The sequence below is a fragment of the Leopardus geoffroyi genome, chromosome C3 (assembly GCF_018350155.1).
Source record: "Leopardus geoffroyi isolate Oge1 chromosome C3, O.geoffroyi_Oge1_pat1.0, whole genome shotgun sequence".
NCBI lineage: Eukaryota > Metazoa > Chordata > Mammalia > Carnivora > Felidae > Leopardus > Leopardus geoffroyi.
The window spans coordinates 81,410,211-81,426,314 of NC_059338.1; positions in this window are offsets into that span (position 1 = coordinate 81,410,211).

Genomic DNA, 16,104 nt, shown 5'->3' on the forward strand with positions numbered 1-16,104 from the left:
TTATTAAAGGAACGATTATATAATAAAAAAAAAAAGAAAAAAATCAGTTTTTTAATTTAACAGTTACTATAATTTTGTTATTTTCTACAGATTCTTTTTTTTTTTTTTAATGTTTATTTGTTTTTGAGAGAGATAGCATGAGTGGGGGAGGGACAGAGAGAGAGGGAGACACAGAATCCGAAGCAGGCTCCAGGCTCCGAGCTGTCAGCACAGAGCCCGACGCGCGGCTTGAACTCACAGATTGCGAGATCATGACCTGAGCTGAAGTCGGAGGCTTAACCGACTGAACCCCCCCCGGACGCCCTTCCACAGATTCATTTTTTTTTTTTTTAATTTTTTTTTTTTCCAACGTTTATTTATTTTTGGGACAGAGAGAGACAGAGCATGAACGGGGGAGGTGCAGAGAGAGAGGGAGACACAGAATCGGAAACAGGCTCCAGGCTCTGAGCCATCAGCCCAGAGCCTGACGCGGGGCTCGAACTCACGGACCGCGAGATCGTGACCTGGCTGAAGTCGGACGCTTAACCGACTGCGCCACCCAGGCGCCCCCAGATTCATTTTTAAAAATGGACAGATTCGATAGACGTGGTTTTCTCCTGTTCACCATCTCCTTAGGGAACCGCTCCTCACCAAACTGCGGTCCTTGGATTTTGGGGGACACCTGATGGAAGCCTGTCCAACCAGACGATTTCAGTTCTTGGCCTAGAGGGATCGTTCAGAGCTGGCATAGGACCTAACGATGGTAATTAGGGACAATCCTGGGACTCTGACCAAAGCTATCATCTCCAAAACGAACCATCTCTTTCAAATGAGTTTACCTCGCTGGTAGACTGGAAGTTTGGAATGACTACTGGGAAAAACCAAAGTGGATGGTCCCAGGAGCGTTCCGGGGACAGCCCAAAGCATTTGCCACCCGGGCTTCATTTATGCCAGCCAGCACCAGCCAGAGGCTGCCCATCAAACTCCCATGACAGTCCAGAAATGCCAATGAGTTAACACCTTAACCAAGGAGAGAAGAAGCCAAGGATAAATGTCATAGTTCTGAGGAAAATTCTCAGGCAGACAACTCTGAGATGCTTTCTTAACACTCCTCGGAAAGTCTGGGTCAGAATCAAGCCCCAGTTGCCCATAGCAGTGATTTTGACAACATACCTATATTAGGGTTCTCCCGGGAAACCCATTTATAATGAGAGAGATTTATTTTAAGGAATTGGCTCATGTACTGTGAGACCTGGCAGGTCAAAAATCCGTAGAGCAGGGCAGAAGCCTAGAGATTCAAGTAAGAGATGTGGCTGCAATCTTGAGTCTGAAATCCACAGGCTGGAAACTCAAACAGGTTTTTTTCTGTGCTGCAACCTGAAGGTAGAGTTTCCTCTTCTTCGGGAAAACTCATATTTTGCACTCAGGGCCTTCAACTGATTGGATGAGGCCCACCCACGTTATGGAAGTCAGTATGCTTTTTTTCAAAGCCTACTGATTTGAACATTAATCACGCGTAAAGAATACCTTTACAGCAACACCTGGACTAGAGTTTGGCCAAGCAACTGGGCACCGTAGCCCAGCCAAGTTGACACATAAAGTTGGCCATCGCAACACTCTTAGATTGGCTTTTCTCTTCCACTCGTTCTCCCCACTCCTCACTTCTGTTCCCTGCGATTACTTCCCACATAAACAACCTGCATGCAAGGCCTCGTCTCAGGCTCTGCTTTCAGGGGAGCCCAAGACGCATCCCATAGAACACGACTGGCCGTCTTGCCTGGCTCCAATTCTTCATAAATTTCACTATTTAACCATTTCACACTTCTTTCCAATTTCTTTCAAAAGCACGTTGTATAAATGTAACATAACTATGAATAATATAAAGCAGCCTTATTTCAGCGAGGGCTACCGTTTACAAATACTGTGACTAGGAAAGAGGTGATGCCTACAGGTTGTTAAGGTCAGAAAAGGTTTTAAGAAGGAGCTAAACTTTTTATCTGGCGCTTGGAAGGTGTGGGAGATTCAGATGGGTGGGGAAGGGAGGGACGGTGCTTCCAGAAGGAACTATTGTCCAGAGACAATACCTGGCATTCAGAGAGCGTGTACTACGTGCCGATCATTCTTCTCAGCCCTGTTCTTGGATGACTCCATCTAATCATCATAATAACCTTGTGACATATGTATATTATTTATACTTTGTAGACGAGGAGACAGACATAGAGAGGTTTAAGGGGCTTGCCCAGGGTCTGATGGAGCTGGAATTCAGACTCAGCATCCAACACCTGGTCCCACACCGGAAACCACTATACTCCACCCTTCTCACTAGGCTACAATGCATCTCTCTTGAGCTGAGAGGAGGAGCTAGGTTTTTAGTTTTGTTTTAATTGTGGTAAAATACACATCACATAAAATTTACCATCTTAACCATTCCTAAGTGTAAAGTTCAGCCGTGTCAAGTATATTGACATTGTTCTACCTATAGAATCTTCGGAAAATGTTCAAGTTGCGAAACTGAAACTCCATACCCCTTAAATGCCAAACTCTCATTTCCCCCTCCCCTAAGAAGTCCCCGGCCACCTCCGTTCTATTTTCTGTCTCTACGAGTTTGATTGCTCTTGGACGTCTCCTAGTAGTGGCATCATGCGGTATTTACCCTTTTGTGTCTGCTTTTTTCCCACATGGCACAGCATCTTCAAGTTTCATCCATGTTGGAGCATGTGTGAGAATTTCCTTCCTTTGTAAGGCTGAGTAACATTCTGTTGTACATATACAGCAAATTTTTGTTTATCTTTTTATCAGCCAGTGAACCTATGAGTGGAAACCTTTTGGCTATTGTGAACAATGCCACCATGAACACGGACACCCAAGTATCTGTCAAAGACCCTCTTTCGATTCTTTTGGCTGTATGCCCAGAAGTGTTAAATCATACGATAATTCTACTTCTAGTTTTTTGAGGATCCACCATACTGTTTTCCATAGCGACGGTGCCATCTTACATTCCCACCTACGGTGCGCAAGGCTTCCCATGTGTCCATATCCTCAGAGGAGCTAGGTTTGGACCCTTCTGAATGACCGCCACTCAGGTGACAGGATGGTACAGTTGACACGTTCGAGATTTCTCCAACAAAAAGGGAGAGAAGCCATGAAAGATAAATGAGTTCACGGAGACAGTGGAGGGAGGAGAGCAGGGGGTGAGGACTAAGCCTTGGGGGACGGCCCAGTTGGGTGGCACATTAATTCACCAATGGTGGCTGCTGATTGCTTTTAAAAAGCTCATTCTCTAAGTTAAACATTCCCCTGCAACTCCCGGATTTGCTCAGCAAATTCCTTTGCAGAAAATAAATACTAACTTATCTCTGATGGAGCTGGTTGGCGAAAATCAAAATTAGAGACTCCAGGGATGGTTAACATCTGTATTATTTTTCATATATGTAATCCTTATAACAACCCTGTGGGGTAGAGATTGGCATTTGTACTATGGTCCTTGAGGTGGGAGGCAAAGCAATGAGTGCCTCCGGGGAAGGGACAGGCTGTCCTGACCCTGGCGCATACCCCCACCCAGGTGGGGGCATTAGAAAGGAAGGATTAGACGTGGGGCACTGAGAATGATGTGTCTGCCAGTTGGCAGGAACACTGTGCATTTAAAGGATATGCATAAAGATCAGTGGTTGTCAGGGCTTTGGGGAGAGGGAGGGATGAGTAGGAGGAGAACAGGGAATTTTTAGGGCAAAGAAACTATTCTGTATGATACTGTGACGGTAGATACAAGGCATTGCACATTTGCCAAAACCCATGGAATGAACGACGTGAAGAGTGAACCCTAATGCACCTTAGTTAGTAATAACTAACTTAGTCTTGGAGGTAGAGGAGCCTAGACCCAAGCTCAGACCTTCTGCTACTAGAGTCTGTCCTCCTTCTATGACTTCACCCCACTTCTCTAGAGAAATACGGTCTCCTTTGATATTTAAAAATTTTTTTTTCTGACTTCTGAAGCTTCTAGTTCTCCAACCATTCAAGAGAAGCCGACGACAGCGCACGCGTGCGGGCACGTGCCCGTCTGGTAACATTTGAGTCTCCTTCTGCAAGATGTTATGGTCTTTCGGCATCTCAAGTGCCACGTTTAGTATGGGGCAGGGCTAGCCCTACGCAGAATCACACCAGGAAACACAGCAAGACGACCAAAACTAGGGCGGGGACTAGGACAATGAATCACATGGAGATACCCAGGACTGTATGTCCTTAAGGAGAATGATCTTTCTGTTTGGGGAGGAAGAATACGATGGACTCCGTCATTCAATAAACATTTATTGAGACCTTGGGACGTGGATGAGTAAGACATAGCTGTTGCCCTCAAACAGATCACCGTCTCAAGGGTGGGGTAGGTAAGGAGAGTTAGCATATAATTGTATGCAGGGGTAATGCTCAAAACATCTTGCAACCGGAAGAGCACAGAAACCAACCATACTAATGGATGCTCAACCGCCCAGAACACATGCCAGCTATACATAAGTCACCTGGACATACCCCCATGTATTCGTCGGTTCAGGCTGCCCTAACAAAAGACCATAGACTGGGTGGCTTAAACAATAGAAACTTATTTCCTCTCAGTTCTGGAGGTTGGAAAGTCCAAGATTAAGATCTGGTTCTGGTGAGAGCAGTGTACCTGGCGTATAGATGGATGACTTCACGCTCTGTCCTCACGTGGTGGGAAGAGAGAGAGGTCTGGTGTCTCTTCCTCTTCTTACAAGGGTACCAGCCCCATCACAGTAAGGTCCCACCCTTATGACCTCATTCAACCTAAAGACCCTATGTCCAAACACGGTCTCATTAGGGGTCAGGGCTTCGACGTGTGAATTTGGCAGGGGGATACAACAGTCCATAGCTCCATGTGTGCCCCGATAGCACGACCGGCCTGTAACTGCTCTGAAGGAGCTGATCGTAGGGTGCTTGGAGATAAGGTCTTGTAAGAGGGGAGACTGGAGCCAGCTTTTGAAGGACGAATAGAAGTGGACTAAGAGGAGAAAAGCAGAGGAAGGGCTTTCCAGAAAGTTGGACAAGTCTGTGCAAAGCAAGTTGCTGTGACAGGGCAGAGTACATTTAGAAAATGACAAAGTATGATCAGGCTGGAGTAAGAATCAGGTCCGAGGGAGCAAAGGAGAGTGAAAACCAGCCCCCGTGTGCCATGTTAGGGAGCGTGAGTATGATCAGAAGGCATTTAGCAGACCACAGAGAATCATTAAGTATGATTTCTTATTTAATTCAATAATGTCCACACAGGACAATAATTTCCTATTTACATATCCTGGAATAAATAATACAGTTTTATCTCATTTTTTTGTTCTCTTTTCTTTATTAGTAATATTCTCTGTATTACAAAAGTAGTACAGGTTTACTCATTCCCTTTTAAGATCTAGGACGTGATGCATAAATAGTATTGTGTTCAGGTGGTTTCATAATTTAAAAAAAATTTTTTTTAAATGTTTATTTATTTTTGAAAAAGAGAGACAGAGCATAAGTGGGAAAGGGCAGAGAGAGGGGGAGACACAGAATCTGAAGCAGGCTCCAGGCTCCGAGCTGTCAGCACAGAGCCCCACGCAGGGTTCGAACTCACAAACCATGAGATCATGACCTGAGCCAAAGCTGGACGCTTAACCGACTGAGCCACCCAGGCGCCCCTCGTAACTTTTTTATAAGCAAATCTCTGCTCAGAAAGAATCCAGAGCTGGATCCCAATAAACAGCAAAGAGCAAAAAGGTCAAGCTGGCTGGTTAAGGGGGATAGACGGGACAAGTGTCCCAAGCTGTCAGCCTCCCCTCCCCCTCACATGCTGAGACTTCTCAGAGGGACTCAAGGGCACCACACTGTAACATTTCTAAAAAGTCACTACCCTCAGGATGACTCAGTCAGTTAGGTGCCCAACTTCAGCTCAGGTCATGATCCCAGGATTCGTGAGTTCAAGCCCCGTGTCAGGCTCTGTGCTGACAGCTTAGGGACCGGAGCCTGCTTCGGATTCTGTGTCTCCCTCTCTGCCCCTCCCCCGTTCATGCTCTGTCTCTCCCCCCCCTCCGAAAAATAAACATATAAAAACTTGTAATAAAAAAATATAAAATAAAAAGTCACTACCCTCCAAAATGGATTTGCGCTTCTATAGAAAGAAGCTGATTTCTTCAAATAATAACAATATTTCTTAACGACTAGTAGATGGCTCACTGACTATCAACCAGAGCGCCCTAAGGGAAGTTGTTTCTTTTCTCATCACAACGACTCTATAAAGTTAGGTGACATTGGTCTCTCCATTACACAGATGAGGAGCTTGAGGTCTGATGAGGTAAAGTAATTTGCCTGGGACCGCACAGCTAGCAGGTGGAGAAGCCAGGAGGTGAAGGAAAGTGATCTCCCCAATACCCCTGCCATCTCTTGGTTCCTGGCACCGAGCTCCTAAATTCCTTGGAATTTCCTAGGTGATAGGAGTGTCTTTTGTTTAATGAGTCGACTCTTGGGGGGAGGGCTCTGGGCTAGCTTCAGGATGGGGCTGGTCACCAGAAAGACCGAGCTGCAATTAGAAAACTTGGAAGGGGGGAGAGGCTAGAGATCACATTAATGCTCAGTCGCGCCTATGTGCTGAACCACGTGGAATCTGCGTCTCCTTCTCTCTCTGCCCCTCCCCGTCTCATGCTCTGTCTCTCACCGCCTCTCAAAAATAAATAAAAAACATTTACAAATACGTCTTAAAATAAAAACAACGAGAAAAATTAGCATTGATTTGTTACCATTAATAAGTTATTTTCACACCATCTTTTTTGGATTCCGTGCAAACCAGCCGCTCCGAGAGAGGTTCGGCGCCTTGCCCCAGGCCCCACAACCAGTAAGGGACCCAGAGCATGGCTTTAAACTAAGTCTTTAGCCCCAGGGACCAGGCTCAGCAGCCCGAAGGGGACCTACTGCACCCAGCTCTCCCCAACCCCGGCGGTCCTCTGAATTTTCCTCTACTTGCAGGTTGTGGGTGGCCCTTTAAAATATTCCTCAAGACCATAGTTCATTCTTTCTCATTGCCACGTAGTATTCCATTGTGTATATAAACCACAATTTCTTCATCCATTCGTCGGTTGATGCACATGTAGGCTCTTTCCATAATTTGGCTGTTGTTGAGAGTGCTGCTACAAACATTGGGGTACAAGTGCCCCTCTGCATCAGCACTCCTGTATCCCTTGGGTCAATTCCTAGCAGTAATGAAATCTGGCCTTTTGTAGCAACGTGGATGGAACTGGAGAGTGTTACGCTAAGTGAAATAAGTCGTGCTGAGGACAGGTTCCATATGTTTTCACTCCTGTGTGGATCCTGAGAAATTTAGTGGAAGACCATGGGGGAGGGGAAGGAAAAAAATGGTTAGAGAGGGAGGGAGCCAACACATAAGAGACCCCTAAAACCTGAGAACAAACTGAGGGTGGAAGGGGGGGTGGGGGGGAGGGGAAAGTGGCTGATGGGCATTGAGGAGGTCACCTGTTGGGATGAGCACTGGGTGTTGTATGGAAACCAATTTGACAATAAATTTCATAGGCCTCCACCAGGACTCGAAATGCTCAGGCCCCAAGCAAGCTCTCGATGCCAGAACCTCTCACAAAAGGTGAAGCAGACGTGCAAAAAGAAAAATCTCAGGCCTCGGCAGTGTTCACGCCATAAATACCGTTCTAGGTCCCGGGGACACAGCGGTGAACAACGCAGACAAAAGCTTATGTTCTAGCGAAGACTGTGTTCTACAGAGGAACAAACAGATGACAAAAGCAGGTGGTTGCTAAATGCTCTGAAGATAAAGCAGAATGAAGAGCCGGAGGGTGGAACTGTGGAAGAGAGGGCACGGCGGGAGCACATTTCAGCAGATTGGAATGAGCGAGACAGCGAACCAGACCCAGAGCGGGCGAAGAGTGTGCCAGCCGAGCGAGCCAAGAAGGCACGAAGGGAGCTTCTGAGTGCATGCAGGGAACACCGTGGAGGCCAGCGCCGCACCAGGAACCTGTGAGAGGGTCGTGGGGGGGGGGGGGGCATAGCACCCTCTGACTTCTCTTTCATTTTTTTGAAGTTTATTTTTATTAATTTTGAGAGAGACAGAGAGAGAGCACAAGCAGGGGAGGGGCAGAGAGAGAGGGGAGAGACAGAATCCCAAGAAGGCTCCAGGCTGCCAGCGCAGAGCCCGATGCGGGGCTCGAACTCATGAACCGTGCGATCACGACCTGAGCCAAAACCGAGAGTCGGACGCTTAACCGACTGAGCCACCCAGGTGCCCCTATCTGACTTCTCTTTTATTTATTTATTTTTTTAATGTTTATTTATTTTTGCGAGAGAGAGAGAAAGAGCAGGGGAGGGGCAGAGAGAGAGGGAGACATGGAATACAAGGCAGGCTCCGGGCTCCGAGCTGCCAGCACAGAGATCATGACCGTGAGATCATGGCCTGAGCTGAAGTCAGACGCTTAACTGAGTCAGGTGCCCCCTGACTTGTCTTTTAAAAAAACCATCCTAGCTGGTGGAAACAACCCAAATGTCCCTCCATGCATGAATGGAGAAACAAAATGTGGCAAATCCGTGCAGTGGAATATTGCTCAGCCATAAACGGGAAGCAAGTACTGATACACACACACACACACACACACACACACACTCACACACCATGGGATTTCATCTATATGGAAGAGCCAGAACAGGCAAACCCCCAGAAGCAGAAAGCAGACTAGTGGTTGCCAGGGTCTGGGGGAGAGCAGATGGGGAAGGACCCCTTAATGGGGATACAGAGTTTCTTCCTTTGGGGTGATGCTTTGTTCCGCGACTACGTAGTGACGGGGGCCTCGCAATATTGCGAACGTCAGTTTCACACTCCCCGTATTTTATCACAATTTTAAAATGAAACATAAAAAGCCTGTCCTGGTTTGTGTGTGCAGAGAAGGCCTGGGAAAAGAACAAAAAAGAGACCAGTAGGAAAGTTCACCCCGGCCCTGCCTTGGGCGTTGGCACATTCTTTCCCTTCTCAGAGCCTCAGATCCTTCATCCGTGAAAATGAAGTTCCATAGGCTTCACCACCCTGGGCTTGCTGAGAGGCTCGGAATACTTTTGAGGTGACCCAGGGCTCAGTCCACGGACTTTTCCTCTTTCTGACTCAGACTCATGGCCCTGGGAATCTCATCCAGTCTCATGGCTTTAAATTTTCCCCCCAGCTTCCCTCCAGCCAGATGTCTTCCCCGAACTCCAGCTGGCTAACTCAGCGTCAGCAGTTGGGTTTCTAACCTCCAGCTTCACACGTCCAGACTGTTGATCTCTGCCCCTCCCCTCACTCCCCATCTTGTCAAAGAAAACTGCATCCTTCAGACGAAGGCCAAAAATCTAGGCATCCTTGACCTATTTCTCTCTCTCTCTCGCCCCCATCCAGTCAATAACCACAGCCGACTCTGCCTTCAGAATATACCCAGAACCCAACCCTTTCTGGTCCAAGCCACCGTCACGTCCAGATAGCATTATTGCAGTAGCTTTCTGGTCCCCCAGCTTCTGCCTTTGGCCCCCTTCAATCTGTTCTAACCACAGCAGCTCGAGATCCTATTCAAAAAAGAGTGATATCATGTCAACCCTTCAACAGCGTCACGTTGCACTCAGAACAAAAGGCGAATTCCTCACCCTGGCCAACAAAGCTTTATGTGATGAGTGCCTCTCAGCTCTCTGGCCTCACCACCTGCCGCTCTCCCTGACCTGTCTGTGCCTCAGCGGCCCCCTTGCTGTTCCTTGAACGATCGAAAAATGTTCCCACTAAGACCTTTGCCCTTGTTCTTGCCGCCTGGCTCGTCTCCCAGAGACCCGTGTAACTCCAGCCCTCACCTCACCCGTGTCTACACTCAGAGGGGACCCCCCACAGAGGGCGGCCAGGGAAAGTACAGGACGCCTTATCAAATGTGCATTTTAGATAACGAAGGAGTACATTTTTAGCGTAAGTATGTCCCGCGCAGTATTTAAGACGCTTTTGCACAGGGCACACTGAAACTTTAAAATTGTCTGTTGTTCCTCGGAAATGCCTATCGAAACCAGGTGTCCTGTATTTTTATTTGCTAAATCCGGCTCTGGCAACCCTAACTGAAGTTGTAACCATCACCCTAATACTAGCAAACCTCTTTCCGGGTCTTTATTTTTCTCCCCAGCATTTATCACCGTGTAACATATCCTATGTGTTATTTATTTTGTTTATTGTCTGTCTATACTCGTTAGAACTATGCTGTCTGATACAGTAGCCAGTGGCCACAGGTGGCTGTTGAGCATTTGAAGGGAGGCCAGTATTTGGGTGGCTCGGTGGGTTGAGCATCTGACTTTAGCTCAGGTCATGATTTCATGGTTCATGAGTTCAAGCCCTACATCGGACTCTGTGCTGACAGCTCAGAGCCTAGAACCTGCGTTGGATTCTGGGTCTCTCTCTCTGCCCTTCCCCTACTTATGCTCACTCTCTTTCTCTCTCTGTCTCAAAAATAAATGAACATTAAAAAAAAATTGAAATGAGGCCAGAACTACCGATTAACTGGACATTTTATTTTATTTTAATAAATTTCAATTTAAAAATGGATACTCAACTTAGTTACCAGATATAGTTATTTAAGTGTGTTTGGAAAATTTTGCATAAGGGAATATACTTTTCAACTGCAGATTTCATGAACTCAAAATACAGATCATGTATTGCCAAGGAAATTTTAGCATTCGAATTGAAATGTGCCATAAGTATAAATTAGCCATCGGATTTTGATGACTTAGGAAAAAAAGAATGCAAAATACCTCCTTAATAAGTGTTTACATTGATTATATGTTGAATGATAATATTTACGGTCCACTGGATTAATTAATACACAATTAATTAATACACTTGGAATTAACCTCATCTATTTCTCTTTGCCTTTATTATGTGGCTACTGGAAATTTTTGAATTCCCTATGTGGCTCACATTGTTTCTTTCGGAAGGCACCACACTGGAGTATAGGCTCCTTCAGGACTGGGTTCCCCTGGAAGCAGAGCCAGACTTGGGAGCCTGTGGTTTATTCTAGAATGTGATACCGAAGCAGAAGCGAGGAAGTGGGAATAATGATACAAAGAAGAAAGAAATCAATGCGTGCATTATCAAGTCACTGTAGGTAACAGGGACTTCACTGCATGGAGACTTCCTGAAAGGTTACGTAATGCTGCCCAGAATCATCTCCCGGGAGACAGGAAGCTGCAGCCTTTGTCTCCCAGCTCCCAACCCCACAGTTGGGGACTGCTCCTGGGGGTGTTAACTCTTCCACACTTTGGGGCTACACTTGTTCATGGAACAAAGGAGTTCCCACTGCAGTGGGGGGAAAAAGCCCCCAGAAACCCCAGTCTTACTCACAGGAGGACGCCAGCCATCTGAAGCCACGCTGAGCTTGCAAGAGACCATCCACCATATCTATAACTAAAATCAGAGGTTGGCCAAGGGGCCATGATGGGCACGCCAAGGGCACTGTCTTGTTCAGCTTTTAATCCCCCAAACCTAGAGCAGTACCTGGAACATAGTATATGTTCAATAAATAGTTTGGGTTGGGGTGGGGGGGGGAAGAGTGAAAACATCTCCATTCAAGAAAACATTTATGGAAGGGCGCGTGGGTGGCTCAGTCAGTTGAGCGTCCGGCTTCAGCTCAGGTCATGATCTCATGGGTGTGAGTTCCAGCCCTGCATCAGGCTCTCTGCTGTCAGCACCGAGCCTCTTCAGAACCTTTGTCTCCTGCTCTGTCTGCCCCTACCCCTGTTCTTGCACAGGCATGAACACTCTCTCTGCCTCTCAAAAATAAATAAACATGTTCTTAAGAAAAAGAAAACGTGTATTGAATAGTTGCTATGCGCTCAGTGTACAAATGTTCAATACATAATAGTTCTTGCTATTTTCTATTTGAGTACCATCTTAAAATTCCTGGCCTCAAATTTCACTAGTTTTTCCAATCAAGAATTATTCTTCCTGATGCTCTTTTTTTTTCTAATTTTTTAACATTTATTTATTTTTGAGAGAGAGAGAGAGAGAGACAGAGCGCGAGCAGAGAAGGGGCAGAGAGAGAGGGAGGCACAGAATCAGGCTCCAGGCTCCGAGCTGTCAGCACAGAGCCCGACGCGGGGCTCGAACCCACGAAGTATGAGATTGTGACCTGAGCCGAAGTCGGACGCTCAACCGACTGAGCCACCCAGGCGTGCCTTCTTCCTGATGCTTAATAAACAATTCTATCAAACACTTGAACTTTCTCCTGGATGTCATGGCAATGAATCTTTCCTGCCCCTCCCTCCACAAGACCTAAGACGGCAGACAGGGTTGAGAACTTGGCACGGCAGTCTCTTCAGCAAGACAATCCATCTGCAACGTCAGCTGCCGGTCCCCGGGGGAAGCAAGACAGCTTGGGGTGTTTATTCACAGCCCCACAAAATGCACTCAGCATATGTAGCTCTCTCTCCTCGGTCGCACCTGCGACAGGCACACCTCACCTTAATGTGCTTTGCCTTCACAGATGCTGCACCTTTTTTACAAATTAAAGGTTTGTGGCAACTTTACGTCAAACAAGTCTATTGGTGCCTTCTTCCAACAGTATGGGCTCACTTTGTGTCTGTGTCCCATTTGGGTAATTCTTGCAACATTCAAACCTTTTCATCATTATTATACTTTTTATGGTGACCAGTGATCCATGATCCGTGACTATGTCTCACTGAAAACACATGACGGTTAGCATTTTTTTTAACCATAAAGTACTTTTTAATTAAGGTATGGACGTTAATTTTTTACACATAAAAAATGTGCCACTGCACACTTAATAGACTACAGTATAGCGTAAACAAGTTTTACATGCCCTAGGAAACAAGAAACAAAATTTATTTGATTCGCTTTATTGCGTTATTTACTTTCTTGCGATAGTCTGGAATTAAACCCACATATCTCCAAAGTATGCCTGTCTATTTCTTTGTGCACACAGCAAGTGCTGATAAATGCTTAACGGGCACCATCCAAGCTCCCACGGAAAGGATCCAGGACTGCTGAAAATCTCTGCCTACCACCACCCCAGCACCCACAAGGGACCAGCCCCTGGGAAAACGCCTACATTGTCAAGTTCCCAGAAATACCCGTAGTACTGCCCTTGCTTATAGGCATAAAAAGGGTAATTTGCTATTTGTATCGAACACCCTTCCTTAGATGTTCATTTATCTCTTTAACTGAGGCAATGCAGTTTCCGCCTCTAATTGAGACCCTTAATTATCCACACCTCTTACTACTGTTTACCGCATCGATTCCCTGCAAGACTGACCTTCTAGATGTAATTACAGAAAAGCTATTCCTTCAGCTTCATAGTGAGGCAGTACCTTTGATTTCCTGGGGGGCACTTACATTCTCACATCAGGTGAAACCCAAGGGTAAGTGAGTGATTCCTTTTTTTTTTTTTTTAAGTTCATATTCATTTTTGAGAGAGAGAGAGAGAGAGAGCACAAGCAGGGAAGGGGCAAAGATAGGGAGACACAGAATCCGAAGCAGGCTCCAGGCTCTGAGCTGTCAGCACAGAGCCCGATGCAGGGCTCGAACCCACGAACCACAAGATCATGACCTGAGCCAAAGTCAGCCGCTTAAGCACCTGAGCCACCCAGGCACCTCCTAAGTGAGCGATTTTGACTCTCCTTACCTGAGGGATAAAGAGAGAGGGAAAGAGGAGGAGACTCAACTAAAGGAAAAACAAAGTGTAAAAAAAAAAAAAAAAAAAAAAAAAAAAAGCAATTCCACAATGGAGATCTGTTAAGCAAAATTATCTCAAAACATGGCTTTAATACCTGGAGGCCGGGACCAAGCTAAGGCCAGATGTTCACGGAATCCTGTATCATTTTCCGCTTCCTAAGCACCTGGAAAGACCACAGGTCCCAGTAAGCGCTGCAGATAAGCTGATGCCCATGTGACCAGTTCAGGCCAAGGAACGAAAATCCCATCAATGCGTCACGCTCCATTTCCCCATAGTGGAAGCCATGGGTTAAGACGGTGTCCTACAAAATGGGGCAGCCTCCTTCAGGGGACCATGGCAGAGAGGACAGCTGCCCTGAAGAGCCACACCAGACTTTGCATGAGTCAGAGACTGGGGTCCGGGGTTGATTGGCTTCTGCAGCTTAAGCCTGGCCTTTCCAGAACAAAACTGATTTTCTATTATTTCCCAGTCCATGTTTAAAGGGTGTCATAAAATATTAAGGAAGCTTTAGTTGAATGAGACATTTTAAAATTATACAGCCTGGGAAAATGAGTTACAGAATAGGGAAGTTACTTCATTCATTTCTGCACTTGACCTAAGCCTCAGTTTTCTCCTCAATAAAATGGGCGTAAAGAATAACACCTATCTCAGGGAATTGCCGTGAGGCTCTTAAAAAATAATCCATTTAACAAACATACAGTCCTTACGATGGCCACTCACTGTTCTATCTCCTTACAAGTGTTAACATATTCAATCTTTGTATTAGTTTCTCAGGGTGTGGTAATAAATGACCCCAAACTAGGTATATTACAACATTTAGCGATTTATTCTTTCACAGTTCTGGAACCTAGAAGTCAGAAACCAAGGTGTCACCAGGGCCATGCTCCCTCCAAAGGCTCTAAGGAAGAATGTAGGGCTCAAGAAATGAGATTGGAGTAGGAGTGAGACTTGCTTTGCATTGTATGCCTCTCTGTGCTGTTTGAATTTCTTTTACAAGGCACATGCATTACCTTTCTCCTTTTTAACACCGACGACAACATGAGTTTTGAAAATGAACTATCGTGGGGCGCCTGGGTGGCTCAGTTCGTTAAGCAGCTGACTTCGGCCCAGGTCATGATCTCACGTCTCATGGCTGTGAGCCCCTCGTCGGGATCTGTGTTGATGGCTCTGAGCCTGGAGCCTGCTCCGGATTCTACGTCTCCTGCTCTCTCTGCCCCTGACCTGCTCTCTCTCTCTCTCTCTCTCTCTCTCTCAAAAATAAATAAATAAACATTTAAAAAAAATTTTTTTAAAACATAAAATAAAACTATCTCTAACAGTGAAAAGACGGACTGTGTCCCAGGAGAAGGGAATGTCAGGAATCAGGGAGTAGTTGGGAGGGTGTATGAGTTTACTTTGGTTTATTTCATTGTGGGGAGAAGACACAAGGCATTCCTTAGCCCTGAGCTCCTCCCACCTACATGGAAAGTCTGTCTAACTAGATGGGCATCAACTGCCATGTTTTCTGTCTCTTCTTCGCTGTCTGTTTATTGTTATGTTGTTTCTACAGATTTTGGAAATGACATGTGATTAGAGGTTGTCGATAGTTTCCCAATGTCGTCCTCCCCTTACTGTCCGCGAATCTCCCTGGCCACAAAAGACCCACACGCTGTCTATCGCCTCTTACCCAGGGGTGGCTAAGTGTCGCCTCCGTAAGGCGTTTTTGGTCGATTCAGACCAGCAGGAGCCCCACAAGTTATCACTCTCCTCGGGACCCTGGGAGAGTCGGGGCTCCTCACTGAGGCAACAGCTGCACATTGGTTCTACTTTCAATATGGCGCCCTCATTGGATGCCAGTGGCCAGACTGACACCATGGCTCTGTCCAGCCGATGGCGAATTTCAGCAGGGCAAAGGCGGACCAGAAGGAAGACTGTGTGCACAGGGTAAAGAGCATGGGCTGCAGGGCCAGAGAGGATAGACTTGGGTTTCCACGGACTCCAGACAAGTTACTCCACCTCTGTTACCCCGTCTTCAAACAGTGGTCCACACAGTCCCTCTGGTCATGGAGACTCAATGTGCTCGCGCTCACAAAGCACTTAGCACAGCACCTCCCCCACCGCGGGCCATCAGTGCTGGAGGCCATGTTGCTACTGCTGCTGACTACATTGCGTTCGGGCTGGTCCTCGCCTGTTCACTCCTCCCACGGCCCCGCGTCTGTTCCCTTGATGCTGTTCCAGCACTGGCGTTAGCCATGGAAAAAGGAAGCTGTAGGTGGTTATCATGGTGATTACTGTCAATGCTGATGTTTCAAGCTCCAAACTATAGCTTTCCTGATGAGGGAGACGGTCCCCTGGACGGTGTGGGGTGGTGAAGTCAGCACCACCTGCACACAGAGAAGACCTGGGTCCTAAT